This window comes from Meriones unguiculatus, chromosome 17, assembly GCF_030254825.1.
Source record: "Meriones unguiculatus strain TT.TT164.6M chromosome 17, Bangor_MerUng_6.1, whole genome shotgun sequence".
Taxonomy (NCBI): domain Eukaryota; kingdom Metazoa; phylum Chordata; class Mammalia; order Rodentia; family Muridae; genus Meriones; species Meriones unguiculatus.
The window spans coordinates 50259774-50277541 of record NC_083364.1 but is presented as its reverse complement, the minus strand read 5'-3'; the positions used below and the strand labels follow the sequence as shown (position 1 = coordinate 50277541).

The following is a 17768-nucleotide window of genomic DNA, read 5'->3' as shown; positions in this document are numbered from 1 at the left end:
GATGTTCATACTCTCTCTGAGTCCTTAAAGTTAAACTTTCTACAGCTGACAAAGACCACACCCCTCATGAGGCTATTATTGGTGATGGACAAGCTAAGGCAGTCCCATATCTCACATTTGGGATTGAAACAAAAACATAACATAACTGGGTTTTAAAGAAACCAAACCTTCCACTATACCACATTGTTTATGATTACATGTACATGTCCAGCAAACACAAACTAACCTAGACAGAAAGTATCTTCACCTTGGATAGGCAGGGATGTTTTGGGAGAAATAGGCAGTGACTGAGAACTGACACTTTTTCTCTTTTGATAAGCACATCTGAAGTTTTGATTATGGTTATACAACTATGCAAATATACTAGAAGATATTGGAGAACCTCTTTTACTATTTTCTTAATTTTAAAATTTAAGCTTAGGGGCATGTGTATGCGCATGTGTGTGCCCACATATTTGTAGGTGCCTGTGGAGTCCAGAAGAGTGCACTGAATCTTGTGTATTTGAAACTACAGGAAGTTAGAAGCCACACAATACGGCCACTGGCATCTCTCTCTAGGCCTCTGCAAGAAATGCCAGCCATTATTAGTCAGTGAGCCATCTCCTATCCCCTGATGTGTGTGTGTGTGTGTTTAATGGTAAGTTGTGAGATGTATGAATTTATTCTCAATAGAAAGTCTTCTGCTTTTTTTTTCTCCAATGTTACTTTTCTTCCTTCCAGATCAACAAAAAATGTACCCAAGGACCTTTTCGGAAAGAGGGCTGTTGTTACTTTAAAGTAATGATCAAGTGTGTTTTATTTACTTTAATATATACTTGCCTTTGCCCTAAACATTTCAGTTTCAGGGTCACTTTGAAACTATTTCTAAGTTCTTTGTATTCTTCTCTGGTTATTTTACATATTTATTAAGGCTTTGGAAAATCTGTGTTAATAACTGGCCACGAGAAAGGTAAAACATTTTCTAGAACTATCGTCCAGTTTACTTAAAAGTAGGAAGTGAGACCTGTGCATTATCCACAATCCCATTTATTCCTTTCATTTGTTTGAAATGAGGTTCTGTCACCTAAATGACAAAGAACCAGTGTCTACAAGTTATATTTTCATTATTAGTCTGACACATTTGCATCATTGAAAAAAGAATGATTTTTTTAATAAAAATTCAAAATTAGAATTAGCAAAAACAAAGAAGAAATAACGAAAAGACAGAGAAATGGAAGAAAGGAGAGAGAGAGAGAGAAAGGGAGGGAGGAGAGGGAGAGATCTAATACAATCTGTTGTTGAAAATGCAAGCATTTAGCAGCCATAAATTCCTTAGAATCCATTTGTAGGGCATTGTTGCTTCATTTTGAAACTGTGACATGTGACATTCTCAAGTTGTTGAATAGACTGAGTACCTTCTGGTGGGTAATCTACAGCTCTGGAACCAATGCAAATAACAGTCTTTGTTTCACAGGGAATGAGAGACATCTGGCAAGTGGGAGTGACCAAGGCCTGAGAACATGAATTCTGCTTAACACCCCCCCACAGCCAATAATTTGTTCTACCATGGGATAGAATACTTGAACTTCTATGATCACTGAGTCAGAGAAAGTCATAATTAATGCATTTATCAAATACAGTGCCGGAACATCAAAGTGGAGTGAGAGCCGAGCAAGAGGGCCTCACTGTACATTTCAGATGTTAGAAAAAAATATTCTTAACTTTATGGTTGTCTGGAGCAAGAGGACTGCTGAGTTTAATAATATACCCCCAAAGTTTTGCCAAGTGGTTGTAAAGTTGTTAGGTCAGATACAAAGATAGTTAGCAAATGGCTCTTAAGAGGGACTAAAGAGAGTGCAAGGTAATTTTGTGTCTGCACTTGCAGCACTCTATTTCTCTACAATTACAGTGTTCTTGTCAGCCAGTCCATTCTTGGGATCTTCAACATGCTGTGGTTTCTTCAGAGATACCCTCAGCACTCTATCCCCCTGCTCTTGTGTTTCTCCACCTTCTTCACTTATGCTGTCTGCAGAATAGCCTATCATTCATTGTCAGGGAGAAAACTTCAGTGCTAGTAGCAAAATAAAGTAACTCCATTTGTGTTGGTGCTCAAAATCACATTACCCTTGCTTTACAAAGCCACAGGTTGCTAAGATGAGTTTTAATTCACTTCGTGAGATTGATCAACTACAATCGATAACTTGAAATTTTGTGACTCTATATCTTGCGGTGACTATGTAAGTCCACGTAAGTTTTGGTTTCTTTTTTTGACTTCTGCAGGTAAATTGATATGTAAACAATTCTGGACTCTAGCACAGTATTAGACTCCACATTCATGGCAGTTGTAAATTATCTTATGCCTTATAGAGATGCTCAGTTTATAATTTATGTAGCTTGTGCTTAGAAAACATAATTTGATCACATTGTGGGAATACTATTCCATGACTATGAGTTTTCTTTTTTTTTCTTTTTCTCTTTTTCATTTTTAATTATTTTCATTTTTATATTAATTACAGTTTATTTACTTTGTATCCCAGCTGTAACACCCTCCCTCATTCCCTCCCAATCCCACCCTCCCTCCCTCTTCTCCCCACTGTCCCTCTCTGGGTTTTTCTAATCTTGTACACAATCTTTGTCTTACAGTAAGCTTGCCATGCTTTTACTCTGCTTTTCTCCAGCAGTATTCAAGTTTTAAGTCTTGCACTACAATCTTGAATCCATTTTAAACTGACTTTTGCACAAGATTAGTGACAGAAATCTATTTTCCTCTTTCTACGTGGACATCTCCATTCTCAGCACCATTTGTTGGAGATGCTGTCTTTCCTCCAGTGTATGTTTTTAGCATCACCGTAAAACAAAAACGAAAACAAAAAAATGGGTGGATGTAGAAGTATGGGCTTATTTTGGGGTCCTGTATTCTAGTCCAGTGTTCTTTGAGTCTGTTTTGTGGTAACACAGTGCTGTTTTGTTAATATTGCCCTGGAATACAAAAAGATACCAGGTATTGTACTCCCTCCAGCACTGTATTTTGTATTTTTGCTAGAGATTTCTTTGACTATCTGAAGTGGGTTTTGTCGTTGTTGTTTGTTTTGCCTCTATATGAATGTTAAGGTAGTTTTTCTTTTTCTTTTTCTTTTAATGCAGTTTGAGTTTTCAAAAGTGTGAAGAAGAAAGTCAGTGACACCTGTCCAGAAGTCAATCAGACAACAGAGCTAAAATGCTCTGCTAAGGGAGATTTGCAATCACTGCAGTTTTCACATGGTTAATCCCTCTTTGTTATGTATTTTAGGTTTTTTTTTTTTTTTTTTTTTTTTTTTGCCTAGAAGGGTCTCTAGAATTCAAATCTACAGAGACAGCTGTGAAAAGGTGCCATGGATAAAGCAGAGCAGGGTAAGTGTGTAACCCACCCCTGCACCTGACTGTTTCTCTTGCAGACTTCACATTGCCACTGGAAACAGTATTTCCTCACCCGGTCAGAGCTAATTTGTATATTACAGTCCTGAAGACACAGTGGACAAGTCAAGCTCAGCATCCAGCATATGTCATAAGATACTGAGAAGTACGTGTTCCTTCTCTGTTGCGGTGAAGTTGAGAAGACTACCTTTGACTTCCTTTCCCCATGTGTGTCACAGAAAAAGAAGAAAGCTGGGCCTTATCTTCATCGGAATGCTCATACAGAATGTACATACTTTCATCAGCTGTGAGGTGTTTGCTCTAAGAGTGATCCCCCTCACCCCTTTGGCTCCTCCCAGCAACAATCCTCTTGTCCTCCTCTATTTAAAGCCCTAGTGAGTCATGGTGGTATTTTGGTCATCTGACTTACACAACATGCTCCTTTGGCCATAGACGGTTGCAATGCTCATGTGCAGGATTTTAGAGCTGTTTTCACAAGCTTTGGGTTTTTGCCTTTTGTCTTATTTTCTCTCCACTTCCTCCCCATGTTTCTTGAAAAGAGAACAGGAGCTATGGGTAAGACTGGGCTCATGGGTTTGTCATTTTATTTACACATTTATTTATGTTGACATGAACTTGTATAATTGACCATGATTTAAAATACCATTTTGTTTCCATCATGAATTGACTGATTTTTCTTGGCCTTTATCTCCTTAATAGCAATTTTCCACCTTCATTTGCTCAGTCTCTTTTTAATGATTTAGCCTATAACTTATTGAAAGAAGAAAAGCACCCTTCTAACCTTTCTTTTAATTATCTATGAAATTCATTAGCTTTCCGTGCTTTGTTTGTTTATTATTTCTTTATTTATCAATGTAGTCATAGTTATCTCAGGCTAACCCCAAACTTACTATGCAGCCCAGAATGTCCTTGAGCTTCCGATCTTCCTGTCTCCGTCTTCCAAGTGCTAAGCATACAGGTGTGTACCACCAGATCCACTTTATATATTGCTGGATATCAACCCAGGGCTTCTTGCATGCTGGGCAAGCAAAGCTACCAACTGACGTGCGCTCTAGCCCCCTAACTGGTTGCCTTTTGACTGGAGAGGCCGTATCAAAGGGTTTTAACATACTGTACTTCTAAAAATTCCAGTCATGTCAGCCTTTTTTCAAAATTGTCTATTCATTCCAAGCTAGAGCTTTTCATTGCAGATTATACCCACTCCTAACTAATTAACAACCACATTATTTGTTTTTAAAAACAAACCTGTGTTATTGTCATAAACACTCCATCACCACCCACCCCAGTCCCAGCGTGTGGCTTAGATTGTTTTCCCTATCACACAGGGAGAGAAAACATGTCTGACTTTTGTACCCCACAATCCTAAGCCTTACTCACTTTTTCAGGATACCCAGCGGTTTGCAGTAAAAATTATGTCTAGCATGTTTAGTTTAGATTCTTGCTCCAAGAGATTTTCTAGAATTCTAAGTTTGGTATTTTAAATTGTTTAATGTATTTTTTTAATTAATTGCAGTTTATTCACTTTGTATACGAGCTGTAGCTAACTCCCCCATCCCCCCCTCCAATCCCACCCTCCCTCATCTCCTCCCATGTCCCTCCCTCAGTCCACTAATAGGGGAGGTCCTCCTCCCCTTCCCTTTGATCCTAGCCTATCAGGTCTGATCAGGACTGGCTGCATTATCTTCCTCTGTGGCCTGATAAGGCTGTTCCCCCTCAGGGGGAGGTGATCAAAGAGCCAGTCACTGAGTTCATATTAGAGACAGTCCCTGTTCCTCTTACTAGGAAACCCACTTGGACACTGAGCTGCCATGGGCTACATCTGTGCAGGGGTTCTAGGTTATCTGCATGCATGGTCCTTGGTTGGAGAATCAGTCTCAGAAAAGACCCCTGTGCCCAGAGTTTTTCGTTCTGTTGCTCTCCTTGTGGAGCTCCTGTCCTCTCTAGGTCTTTCTATCTCCCTCTTATTTCATAAGATTCCTAGCACCTTGCCCAAAGTTTGGCTATGAGTCTCAGCATCTGCTTCGATACCCTGCTGAGTAGACTCTTTCAGAGGCCCTCTGTGGTAGGCTCTTGTCCTGTTCCGTTTTCTCCCTCTTCGATGTCTGTCCTGTTTGCCTTTCTGAGTGAGGATTGATCATCTTACCCAGGCTCCTCCTTCTTGCTTAGCTTCTTTTGGTGTACAGATTTTAGTATTTTAAATTTTTTAATGGTAAATGTCTATATTCTTATCTTTAAAAGGTTCTGTAGGTATTAGGCTTTACTTAGCAAATACTGCTTGCAGAAATCATTTACTTTTTCAAAAAAACAAACTGTATTTTATAAAAATATCATACTTTATTTATATAGCCATTACGTAAAAGGGTGTTTAACTTAAAATTGTTTTTTTAACAAGTCAAGGTCCATCTGATCTGCTGGTTCCTGAATCCAGAGCAAAGCTATTTGTGACTGCTTCTCACACACAGACAGAAGCCATGCCAGCTTCCTTCACATGTGTGACTATTCTGATGTCAAAATATAAGCATGAAGAAACAAGTGCATAAAATTATGTCGTCTGGTGACTAATTTAGTGATGGTTAGGTACTTTAGTACCTATTGGAAAAAGCATTGTGTTGGTATGTGTGTGTGTGCGTGTTTATGTGTGTATGCATGGGGGACACAGCTTGGCATCAGGCATCCTCCTCTGTTACTCTCCACACCATCCTGTGAGGCATGGTCTCTTATGGAATGTGAGGCTTGACGCTTAGGCTGAACCACACAGCAAGTCCCAGGTGCCCCCTGTCTTTATGTCTTTATGCTGCGAGTGCCAGTGCACGCTGCCACCACCGCGTTTTTTCTGTATGAATGCTGGCCCTCATGCTTGCAAAACAATTTTCCCACTGGGCCATTCCCTAGGCCTGCATCAGATATTTTATATGTTTTGAATTCAAGCCAACTTCACATATCTTATCATGTTTACATATTATAAATACTAATAATAAGAATTAAACATCATAGCTATTCGACCATGCCATTTTGAATTGTCTAGCAGAGACAAAGGCCTAGAAACTAGCCTGAACAGATACTGTGATAGACTATTTGTTTGCTTGGTTAATCGTGTTTTTCTCACTTTTAATGTGAACTTAACTCAGTTTTCCTTTGTTAGTATTTTTTTTTTAAGTATTTTTCATAATACTGACATAACGGGAACTCAGTCAATTTGTTGAGTAAATGAATAAATGCACTCAAATCCAATTCACATATTCAGAGTAAGCATAATTGATGCTATTCAACAAATTAACAAGCTGCATTTTGCACTTATGGATGAGTTCCTGGAGCTGAATTGAATCAGGAAAAGAGCAATTATATTCACTTAGAAATAACTGAATCCTTTCTCTCCTATAGCAGTATCAACTTTCATTGTTGTTGGGTTCAGAGAAAGACCCATGTTCAAATTTAATATCATCCGTGTTGTAAGGATTGTGCTTCCTCAGGATCAGCTTCCCAAGTGGCAGGTATCATACTGGCTTAAAGCTACAGTGGCCACCTTTGTGAAGTTGCCTTTTAGTGAGTGGTTAGTGTCCCTCACTCTGATGCAGAGAATAAGTCACGCTTAATTCGAAACCACTGCTTCCTACCCGTAACACTCTTTCTTGGGTCTAATACTGAATGCAAAATGCATCTTGATCAAGACAATTATTTCAAGTGATACTTGGATTTGTGAGTTTCATTTTACACATATCTCCAATGCATTAAGTGTGTCAGTTTAAATCTCACATACTCACGTACCTATTAGTCACACTCATCTCTTTGTGCCATTTTATTAAATGCCTATCTTAAAATAGGAAATGCTAGCGTGAGGATTCTGATATACCTTTATATATAACTATAGCATTAATTTCATTTCCTCAATACTAAAAACCAATGCAAGAAAGGAAGGCATGGGAATTGTGTTTTCATCTGTGCCTCTATTTGGAAAATTATTTTGAATTGAGGCTACCTTTTAGTTCTGGGAAAATAACTTGCTCCAAATTATGTTTCTTTTTATCATGAACTCCTTTGCCCCATCTCTCTGTGGTACCATTAATTACCATCATTGTTATCTTTTTTCTCTAATTTTGTATAATCTATGTGTGGAATTATGACCTGTTTCAATAAAGTAAATTTGTTTCATTTTGAACTTAAGATTTGGGGGCATTGAGTATGTTATTTAGCCAAAGCAAATGAATTTCCTCCTTTCACATTCATTCATATTTTCTTGCTCTTCCCTCCATCATTATATGAGCATATTTTTCACTTAATAATATCAATTCATAAGTGAGCTCATATTTGCTGCCTGGTTTATATTATTCACCTAATTTACATTTTTATCCCACTAAAAGGTATTATATTCTGCTTCTGTTATTGAGGAAAGACTATGTTCAGGAAGAGCATATAGCCTTTCTTAGGTAAAACTATGTCTGATTCAAAATTCTCCTGCTCCCTATTATTTTTGCACTTTCAAATGCATGCATGCATTCATGTGTGTGTGTGTTCTTAAGTGTTGAACATTATTTCTTGCTAATGAAATTTCACTTTCTGTTGTTTTGGGGTAATTAGGAAGGACTCATATTGCTGTTTAAGTAAGGCCTAACTTCAGCAGTTACTTTGATTTAGACAAGCAGTTGGCCTGTGGAAAGCATAACTTGTGGAGGCCTCAGAGTGGAGGACATTGGCAGAGTCTCTGTGAGTACAGTCTCAGAGGCTTTAGATTCTCTCTAGGGATGCGCAGTGGAGAAGTCCCAAAGAATCATCATGCTAGGCCTTTGACTTTTGAATGAACACAAGTTATTTCAGCTCTAAATGGGCACTCTGTTGATAGTTCAGTAGCAATCGAGTCCATTCTTCAAGAAAAAGCTTTGGCCAGTGAGAAAACAAATCCTAGGTCCTATGTTCTGAGCAGGGCATCCATTAACCACACAGTTTTCTGTAATGGTGTGTGTGAATGTGAAATGTAACCATTATAGCATGAGTACATATTCTGCTTACTTAGGATGTCTTGATATCTTGGCCTTTTAGCTTCATTGAAAGCAAGGTACTGTTGAAAAAGAAAAGGCATTGGCATGGGTACCACACTAAGGACCATTCAGAAAGCAAATTCAGAGCACTTATTTTAAAAAATGTTTTCTTTATTATTATTATTATTATTATTATTATTATTTACAATTTATTCACGTTGTATCCCAGCTGTAGCTCCTTCTCTCATCTCCTCTTGATCTCTCCCTCCCTCCTTCTTCCCTATTTATGCCTCTTAGTCCACTGATAGGGAGGTCCTCCACCCGTACTATCTGAGCCTAGACTATCAGGTCTCATCAGGACTGTCTGGATCCTCTTTCTCTGTGGCCCAGTAAGGCCACCTCTCCAGAGGGAGGTGATCAAAGGGCCAGCCACTGAGCCCATGTCAGAGACAACCCCTGTTCCTCTTACTAGGGAACCCACATGGAGACTAAGATGCCTATGGGCTACATCAGGTCAGGAGGTCTAGGTCTTCTCCACGCATGGTCCTTTGTTGGTGCATCAGTCTCTGCAGGATCCACTGAGCCCAGATATTTTAGAGAGGAGATGAGAGTGCTTATTCTTGTTGCAACTAGTGTGGTCCCATGTAGCCATAAAATAAATTTCATGGGAATAAAACTTTATTCCCAACAAAATAAAATTAAAACCTTATGAAATCCATCACACTTGTTTCGAGGTTCAGTGTGAATCTTTATAGTCCCACTTCAGATTCAGGAAGCTAGTAAATTCAGGATACTTTTGGCCCTGCAATTGAAAATTACAAGGCTGAGAGGTTTTCAGAAAAGGCTCTGATAATAAAAGATACATCTGTCTTGCATAGTATGTGTGTGCCTGTGAATGTGTGCATGAGTGTATGTGTGAGTGTGTGTGATGTATTTTTCCCTCTTTTAAAACCAGCCAGGAAATAACTAGACTTTTTGAGTACATGCCAAGAATAAAATAACCTTAGCTAAAATAAATAGTTTTTATTTTTCCAAAAATTTAAGGCAACTGTCTGAAAACAAGGCTTACAATAGAAATGCTTTTGTTCTAGCAGAATTACAAAATAATTACGGAAAGGTCATATTATATTTTATACTGCCCTGTCTGGACTTTCTATTTTTCAGCCTTTGGAAGATTTTACTGCACTGAACTCAGGAGAGAGGTCACAGTTTACAATGTGAGAAATAAAAACATACAAAAATAATATTCCTAATCAGAATATGCTTTCAGACACATTCAACAGAATAACAGTCTAATGCCCTTACCCTCACTTTAAGGTATGCTAATCTACCATCTAACCCATCCAAGATTCAATTAAATCTGGAATCCAGTAATCTAGAGCAGATGGCTGAGAAATTGTTTTCAGTTGCAGAATATTGGGATTTTTCTGGATATTTCCTAGTCTTGTAGTGGTTGCAAAATGAAAAACAAAACAAAATAAAACACTCATACTGTCAGTGTTAAGTATTTGTGCTTGAATATGAACATATTTGGTGTAAAAGAGTAAGTGTTTGTATTTTTCAGCTAAAATATTATTTGAAGACATGGCTAGCATTACTGTAGACAGAAAAATGCCATTTTAAAGCCCTAACCCAGAATGGCCATCAACTCACTATGTAACCATGGCTGACTTTTTGTCACTCCTAACACTTCTGCCTCTATTTCCCTGAATTCGCAGGCTTCATATCCCACTCTGATTCAGGATTCAACTTTAAGGGACTGCCAAACTGTAGTCTGTCATTTTGTGCTTTAGGAAATTATTTATCTAATTTCTGTGATTGTGACGTCAATTTTAATTTCTAAACAACCTACTTGCAACATTGATCCCAGTATTCAATAAACTCAAAGTATTTAATAACAGGGATATCATTCACTCTTATCCCAACCTTGTTTTTTAAGTTGTATTATTTTTGTGGCATTAATAGGGAGGTTAATGTAGTTTTAAGTTATATTAAAAACAAGTAAACAGTTCTGCCATTCTAATACAACTTAATTTTATTGTTCATAACTTTAAATACATGTTTGAATTTAATGGAAAACAATTCAATTCTATGCACTATATTTGTATAAATGCAACATATAAACTGAATGCACAAACACACTCACACACATGCACACACATACACAAACAAACTCACACACATGGACACACACACAAACACACATACGCATATGCACCATATATACTTAAGTTTGTAAAGGGTAATGAATAAAACCCAAGGTATCACTGCTGACCTACTGTTATTACTGTCTTAAAGATTATAATTACTTTTCATTCACACCCATTCATACCTTTTCATACAAGGCTTTATCAGGAACTTACAAATTTTAAAATTTATTCATTTAGTTCTGTGGAAGTGTGGGAGGAAGGATTGAGGGAGTCAGTGGAGTCAAGGACACCCCGAAAAGACTTGCAGTGTCAACTAACCTGGGCCCTGGCATCTCAGAGACTGAACCACAAATCAAAGAGCTAGCCCTGGCCAGGCCTAGACCGCCTTGTACACGTGTAGCAGATGTGTAATGCAGCCATCATGTGGGTCCCCTGACAACACGAGTAGAGCCTCTCTCTGACTCTGCTGCCTGCCTGCTGATCCCCAAGCTGCCTTGTTGGAGAAGATGCTCTTAGTCCTGCTTTGACTTGAGGTACAAGGTGGCTTGGTACCCCTTAGGGGTCTGACCTTCTCTGAGAAGCAGAGGGGGGAATGGGGCAGGGACGAGGTATGAGATTAGGACTGGGACCAAAGGAAAGACAGGATCTGACTGTAAAATGATTAAACAAATAACGTTTAAAAATTACTCTTTATATAATAGTCCCTTTGATCTCTAATTATGCATTTTCTCAACTGTAAATATCAACTGTAAATTACTATGTAGCCAAAGAGGTTTAATTTGTGGGATGTTTTCACCTTCTTTATTTTTGTTTCTTCCTGTATACACACACACACACACACACACACACACACACACACACACACTGCTCTGCTAATGTTTGGGAATCATCCACTTGTCTTAGTCTGTTTGTGCCACTTCAGAAAACACTACTGATTGGGTGTGTTCTAATTGACAAGAATTTGCTTCTCCAATGCAGGAGTCTGGTAAAGTACAGGGTCCAGGCCCTGACAGAATTACTCTCTGGACAGGGTTTAGTTGTGCTCAGCACAGCCCAAGAGACAGACCTTGACGGGTGTCAAGGAAATGAAAACACAAACACATCCACACTCAAATGCTGGGATCAGGCAGACTGTCCTCTCTGAAGGAGAAACCTCAGAACTCTGGAAGCTCTGCATGATTGTTGTATAGAGTTGAATAAGAAGACCGCGTCACTGCATACAGTCAAACCAAGGAGGTGGGGTTATGGTATACATGTGAACCAAGGAGGCAAGTTTAGCTGATCTCAGTAGAAGAAGTCTCTGGAGGGGAGCAGTCTTCAGATGGCAAACATTAAAAAGGAGAAAGATACAATGGATTCTTTCTCTGTGCATCTCAACATTCATATTTGGATCCCCAAGGAATGCTTTGCAATCCCCTTGAGCTTCATCTGGGGAAGGCTTTAGCATTGCCATGGGGTTGAGACATTGGAGTCCTTGGCATGACAGTGCTTGTGTCAACACATGAAATTCACTCAGCTGTTCATTAACTCAGGACTTTCTCTGTTACACACAGGGCCTCCGTCCAGACTCAGAGGTGGTATCTTCTGCAGTATCATACATGGAGGAATGGACAAAGCAGAGCTCTGAGTCCTCTTTCATTACTGAATCAATCTCATCTAGAAGGTTGTGCCCTCTTAAGAAAGCCACATTGACGAACAGGTTCCAAGACAAACTTTGAGAATCTGCAAACTTTCAAGCCACACTTATACAGCATTTTTATGATTTTTCTAGGAATGTCAACAATCTATATGGTCGTGCATTAGAAATTACAGCTGGGATACACAGTGAACAAACTGTAATTAATATAAAAAATAAAAAGAAATGGCTCATGTATATGTATTAAATCATTACTTCCAAAGGAAGAGACTCATGTATATGTGGACTGTTTCCATGGATTAAAAACATATATATAGTGTTCAATTGTCATCCAAAGGATCCATCTATTTATATGGCAAGTGACAATGTATAAATGTACAAATTTTCCATGTCTTTCATTCTCTATGTGTTGTGTTACTTCCATATCTGTGTGTATCCTAACTCACTTGTAAGAAGTTATTCTTTTGTGCTGACAATTTCATCTATTTCCTACTACAATCTTTATGTATAATTTATTTTTCCAACTAAGTTATTTACCAAGTTTAATATAATACTATGAACAAGTTTTTTTTTTAAACTAGTGTTTTTTTCCTCTGTCTATGTAACAGTTTTGAGTTTAGTGTGTTTAATTTATTCTGAAAATTTCCTTCATCACTCTGATACTATGTGTCACCTAAACAAATAGTGTGGTTTTTTTTTTTTTCTCTCCTAGATTGGATCAATCTTACATTCAGATTTCAGGTTCTACCTAGCAGAGTGTTCATGCATTGTGAATTCCTAAATGCTGGATGCAGAAGGTTATTTTAAGCAGAAGATCTATAATTAGCCTCTGGAAAACATGGCAAGCCATTTTCATCATTTTTCAAGGATGGCATACAAAGGAAGACAGCAATTTTAGGTCAATTTCCTTTACTTAACTCAAGGCAAAAAAACTCTGAACAGTTTTTATTTATTTATTTATTTATTTATTTTTTATTTTATTTTATTTTTTTATTTTTTTTATCAGTTACATTTTATTAACTCTGTATCCCAGCCGTGTCCCGATCCCTCATTCCCTCCCAGTCCCTCCCTCCCTCCCTCATCTCCACCGTGCCCCTTTCCAAGTCCACTGATAGGGGGGACCTCCTCCCCATTCATCTGATCCTGTTTTATCAGGTATCTTCAGGACTGGCTGCAAAGCCCTCCTCTGTGGCCTAACAGGACTGCTCCTCCCTTCGGGGGTGGGGAGACCAAAGAGCCAGTCATTGAGTTCCTGTTAGAAATAGTCCCTGTTCCCCTCACTTTGGGAAACCAATTGGTTACTGAGCTACCACAGGCTACATCTGAGTGGAGGTTCTTTTTTTCCTGTTACTTGTTATCTTATTTGATGAGCTTAACTGAAGATGGAAGATTGATAGACCTGTCTACTAACTTTTTCTATATCTTTGTAATTGCTTCAAAAACATTTATTTTCCTTAAATTAATTCATTTATATTATTAGTTCATACTAAGTTGCTGCAACTATATTATAAATTAGAAATTAATATTCAACAGGACAGGAGCCTACCACAGAGGGCCTATGAAAGCCTCTACCCAGCAGCGTATCAAAGTAGATGCTGAGACTCTTAACCAAACTTTGGGCACAGTTCAGGGAATCCTATGAAAGAAGGGGGAGATAGTGGGATCTGGAGAGGACAGGAAAGCAACAGAACCAAAATATCCGGGCACAGAGGTCTTTTCTGAGACTGATACTCCAACCAAGGACCATACCCTAGAACCCTGCTCAGATGTAGCCCATGGCAGCTCAGTATCCAAGTAGGTTCCCTAGTAAGGGGAACAGGGATTGTCTCTGACATGAACTCAGTAGCAGTTCTTTGACACCCCCCCACCCCTCGAGGGGAGCAGCTCTACCAGGCCACAGGGGAGGACAATGCAGCCAGTCCTGATGAGATCTGATAAGCTAAGGTTAGATGGAAAGGAAGGACCCTAACCCTATCAGTGAACTTGGAAAGGGGCGTGGAAGGAGATGAAGGAGGGAAAGTAGGATAGGGAGGGAATTAAGGAGAGGGCTACAGCTGGGATACAAAGTGAATAAACTGTAACTAATATACAAATAAAAAGGTAATTAAAAACATTAAAAATGAATTAAAATTCAATTAGAGTGTTTTATTATAGTCCTTTACTTGTTGAATCTGCAACAACAATTCTGGAAACACTTTCCTTAAGCTCAGATGTTGATTTGCTGAGATATAATATGATCATATGGAGACTGTTTCATTCCTAAATTTGTTTATTTGTTTCAATGTTTTTATTAATACATTCAGGACCTCAAACAAAATCTACAGTACTGACACACTCATGCTTATATCCAGTAGATTTTTCTTTTCAATAACCCCATCTCTTCCACCTTAATTATTTTCCTGAATTCTCACTCTCTTTTTAAATTAACCTGTCTATATTTTATCAAGTTTCATCTCATCTCCACATATTCACCAAAGATATATGTTTATATATATAAGTATACACTCATGTGTGAGCATACTATCTTGCTACAATGTTAGACTTCAATGATAACTCCAAATGTTCAAACAACTAAATGAGATAATATAAATGAGAAACATCTAAGCTGTAATTGTGAGCTGCTTATGACTTTAGTTTTTGTGTTCAATGGACCTTATTGAGATGGTATCTAATGAGGTTTGAAGATCAATACGTGTAACTGGGAACATTTAAATGATAAAATATCTCCAGGTTATAGCAGAGAGTGCACAGGTTATTTTTCCAGGAAGATATGGCTCCCAGGTGTCTAGGTATCAAGCATGTTTACATCAGACACATGCAAATCAGGGGCATCTTACTTAAGACATTCTAAAAGTAGAAATTCTTTAAGCCATTAGAATATTGAAAAAAATCTACAGTGAGATTTTCATCTTTCCCTACCAAGAATAGTTATCATCCAAAAGAAAAGTGAAAACAAATACTTCTGGAGATGAAAGGATAAAATCACCTTTATGTGTTAGTGATAGGGCTTAAATTAATGTAGACATTACGGAAATCAGTATGGAGGTCCTTTGTAAAACTAAAGTTAGAACTAATATGTTCATATGTCTGCTACTACACCCCTGGCATATGACTGAAGGAATCTATGTCTGCCGAACACAGTGATATTGCTATGCTTATTGCAGCATGACAAATTTGGCTTCTATTCATAACTCATGGTTCTCCTGCCTTTTTCTCCTGGGTGCTGGGATTACAGTTATCCAGAGTCTCTATGACTGGCTCTGTATATCAGTTTTTAAGCTGATCAAATAATACTTCAAAGTGGTTACTGGCCAAGGGAATGATATTCTCAACAGTGTACTTTTAATGACATATTTTAGTACACAGTCATGGTTGTGCACTTTCTTCCCAGTATCCATTTATCCTTTGTTAATAATGCAGTACCAGTTCCCCTTGGAGAAAGCGTTATATCCAAAGGCTCAGTCCACATGGAACAGGAGGTTTGGACTTGAACCTGGACTTTCTGAGAAGCAGGTGACCAGGCTATGATGAGTCACATCCCCATTAGCTTCAGGTCAATAGCAATTGATTAAGAAGGCATTGCCATCAAGGAGTTTTCTGGATAATTAGGAGAAATGGGCCCCCAATTTTTCTCCGTGATGAATTTTTTAAGAAGATAATCTTCTTGTTACCAGCTTTCAAAACAAGGGGCTTGGGAATGGAGTCTGTCAATGAAATGTAACAAATGATTTTTGAAACTGAATTAGTCAGTCATGTGTCAGGGATTCCTGTGACTGACAGCACCTGTCCACAGTGCTGAATGTGTAGAGGCCCCAGGGAGCAAAAGCATTGGGTAGTTTAGTTAGAATCAGAGGAAGGTAGAGATAAGTAGCCAACAGGGGGCTGGTCATATAGGTTCCTAAGGGAACTGGAAGGGAATCCCGAATATTGATTGCTGTTTGGACACAAGCTCTTTCTTCTTTCCTCTCCATGTCAGATTTTACAAGCAAATCACTTATGATTTGTTAACATAGGAGCTTAGCTAGAATGACTCTATCTGGGCCTATTTCAAAATGTCAAGAATAAAGAGACACCTATGGGAAATAAAAACCTCTATCAAACTCTGACTGCTGCTGAAGAGGGTGAATTAGTTTGTGGTTCAACCAACATTTGTTACAACTTTTTAGTTACATTTTTCTTTTAAGCACTTTGGCTGTGATATTGTTTTATTGAAAAACCAGGCAAGATGGCAGAAGGGGAGGCAGTGGAATGGTGGTGGAGCTGGTTGCAGCAGAGCTACCAGGCAGTCAAAGAGAAGTCCACTGAAGCCTTGGAGTTCAGGAAGCAGGACCTGACAGAATTTACCCAGGTGATACAGCTGACACAATCTGCACCCTAGCCGCCAAAGCCAGTGTGTTCAAGGAAAGGCTGGCTACTGAAGATGCCTAGGGGCAACAGAAAAACTGAAGAAGGGGTTATCTGACTTTTTAGGGGTGATCCCAAATACCTTTGCCCCCTCATCAGACAAAACTATCAACTGTGATGTCATCACCCTGAAGGGCATAGCTTCTCGCACAGCTGAGCCATATGACCGTACCAAGGCTTGCCTTTACAGTATGCAGTCAGACCCAGCAACGTACCTCAATGAACCCGATAGGCCCCCAAACTGACAACTGGCTTTCCCAGTTCTGCTTGGAGGAAAAGAGGGAGATCTCTGAGCTCCTTGTAGGCAGCCCCTCCATGCTGGCCCCTTCACCAAGATGGTTCCAGCAGCTGTTTCCCATTCAGAATTCTAGCATCAGTATTTGTATAAAGTCCATCAACTGGAACAAGAGCAGGTCCGGAAGGATGCTCTGAAGCAGTGGACAGACCAGAGCATCTCTGAAGATCCTGGCTGGGATTAGAAAGAGGAGGAACTTGAAGCCATTGCGCCATCTCCAAATGGCAAAGATTCCAAAAGAAACCAAATCTTTCACATCCACCGAAGATGGGTTTGGTCCTCCACAGCCCTTGTGAAGAAACTCCAGTGGAGCCCCCTGCAAAGTGACCCCGTCAGAGATCAGTGAGAGTATCTCTCTTCTGACACAGATTCACAACCCTGCTGCTTCACCCTAGGCACCAGTGCTGCTCAAAGACATGTCCCCAAAGCTCCTTGAATCACCTTTGGAAGAACAGAGTCTGGCTGAGGATGAGGGTGAAACTCGACCTCCACCCCCATTTCCCTCCAAGCCTCTACCACCTGCTGGCCGAGTGAGGACTGGAGAAAGACTTTGACCTGGGCATGACTGAAGAGGAAGTACAGATGGCACTGTCCAAAGTGGATGCCTCCAAGAGGAAGGACTGGGAATGAGGGAGCCAGAGCAAGCAGCTCTCCTACCCATGGCACATCCCACTTCCCTTGTTTGCTAGTCTCAGCCCTCCTTGGAAGGCACTGAGAATGTCCCCCCAAACGACCTCTGCCATCCAGACCTTGGTACGTACTCTGGTGGCTGCCTGTTGGCCCTATTATCACACCTTGGAAGAGCCTTTCTAAATACAAATCCAGAATGTTGACTTGTGCCAACCTTAGAATGACCTAAGGGGAGGGTCAGTACCCCATCACCAGAGAGCCTGCATTTCTCTGCTGTTACAGGGAAT

At 39.3% G+C, this 17768-nt stretch overlaps 1 pseudogene; it reads left to right on the top strand.

Moving 5' to 3' along the window:
- The first annotated feature begins 16377 nt into the window (after positions 1–16377).
- Positions 16378–17481, top strand: LOC110542382 (BSD domain-containing protein 1-like; annotated as a pseudogene).
- Positions 17482–17768: the final 287 nt, after the last annotated feature.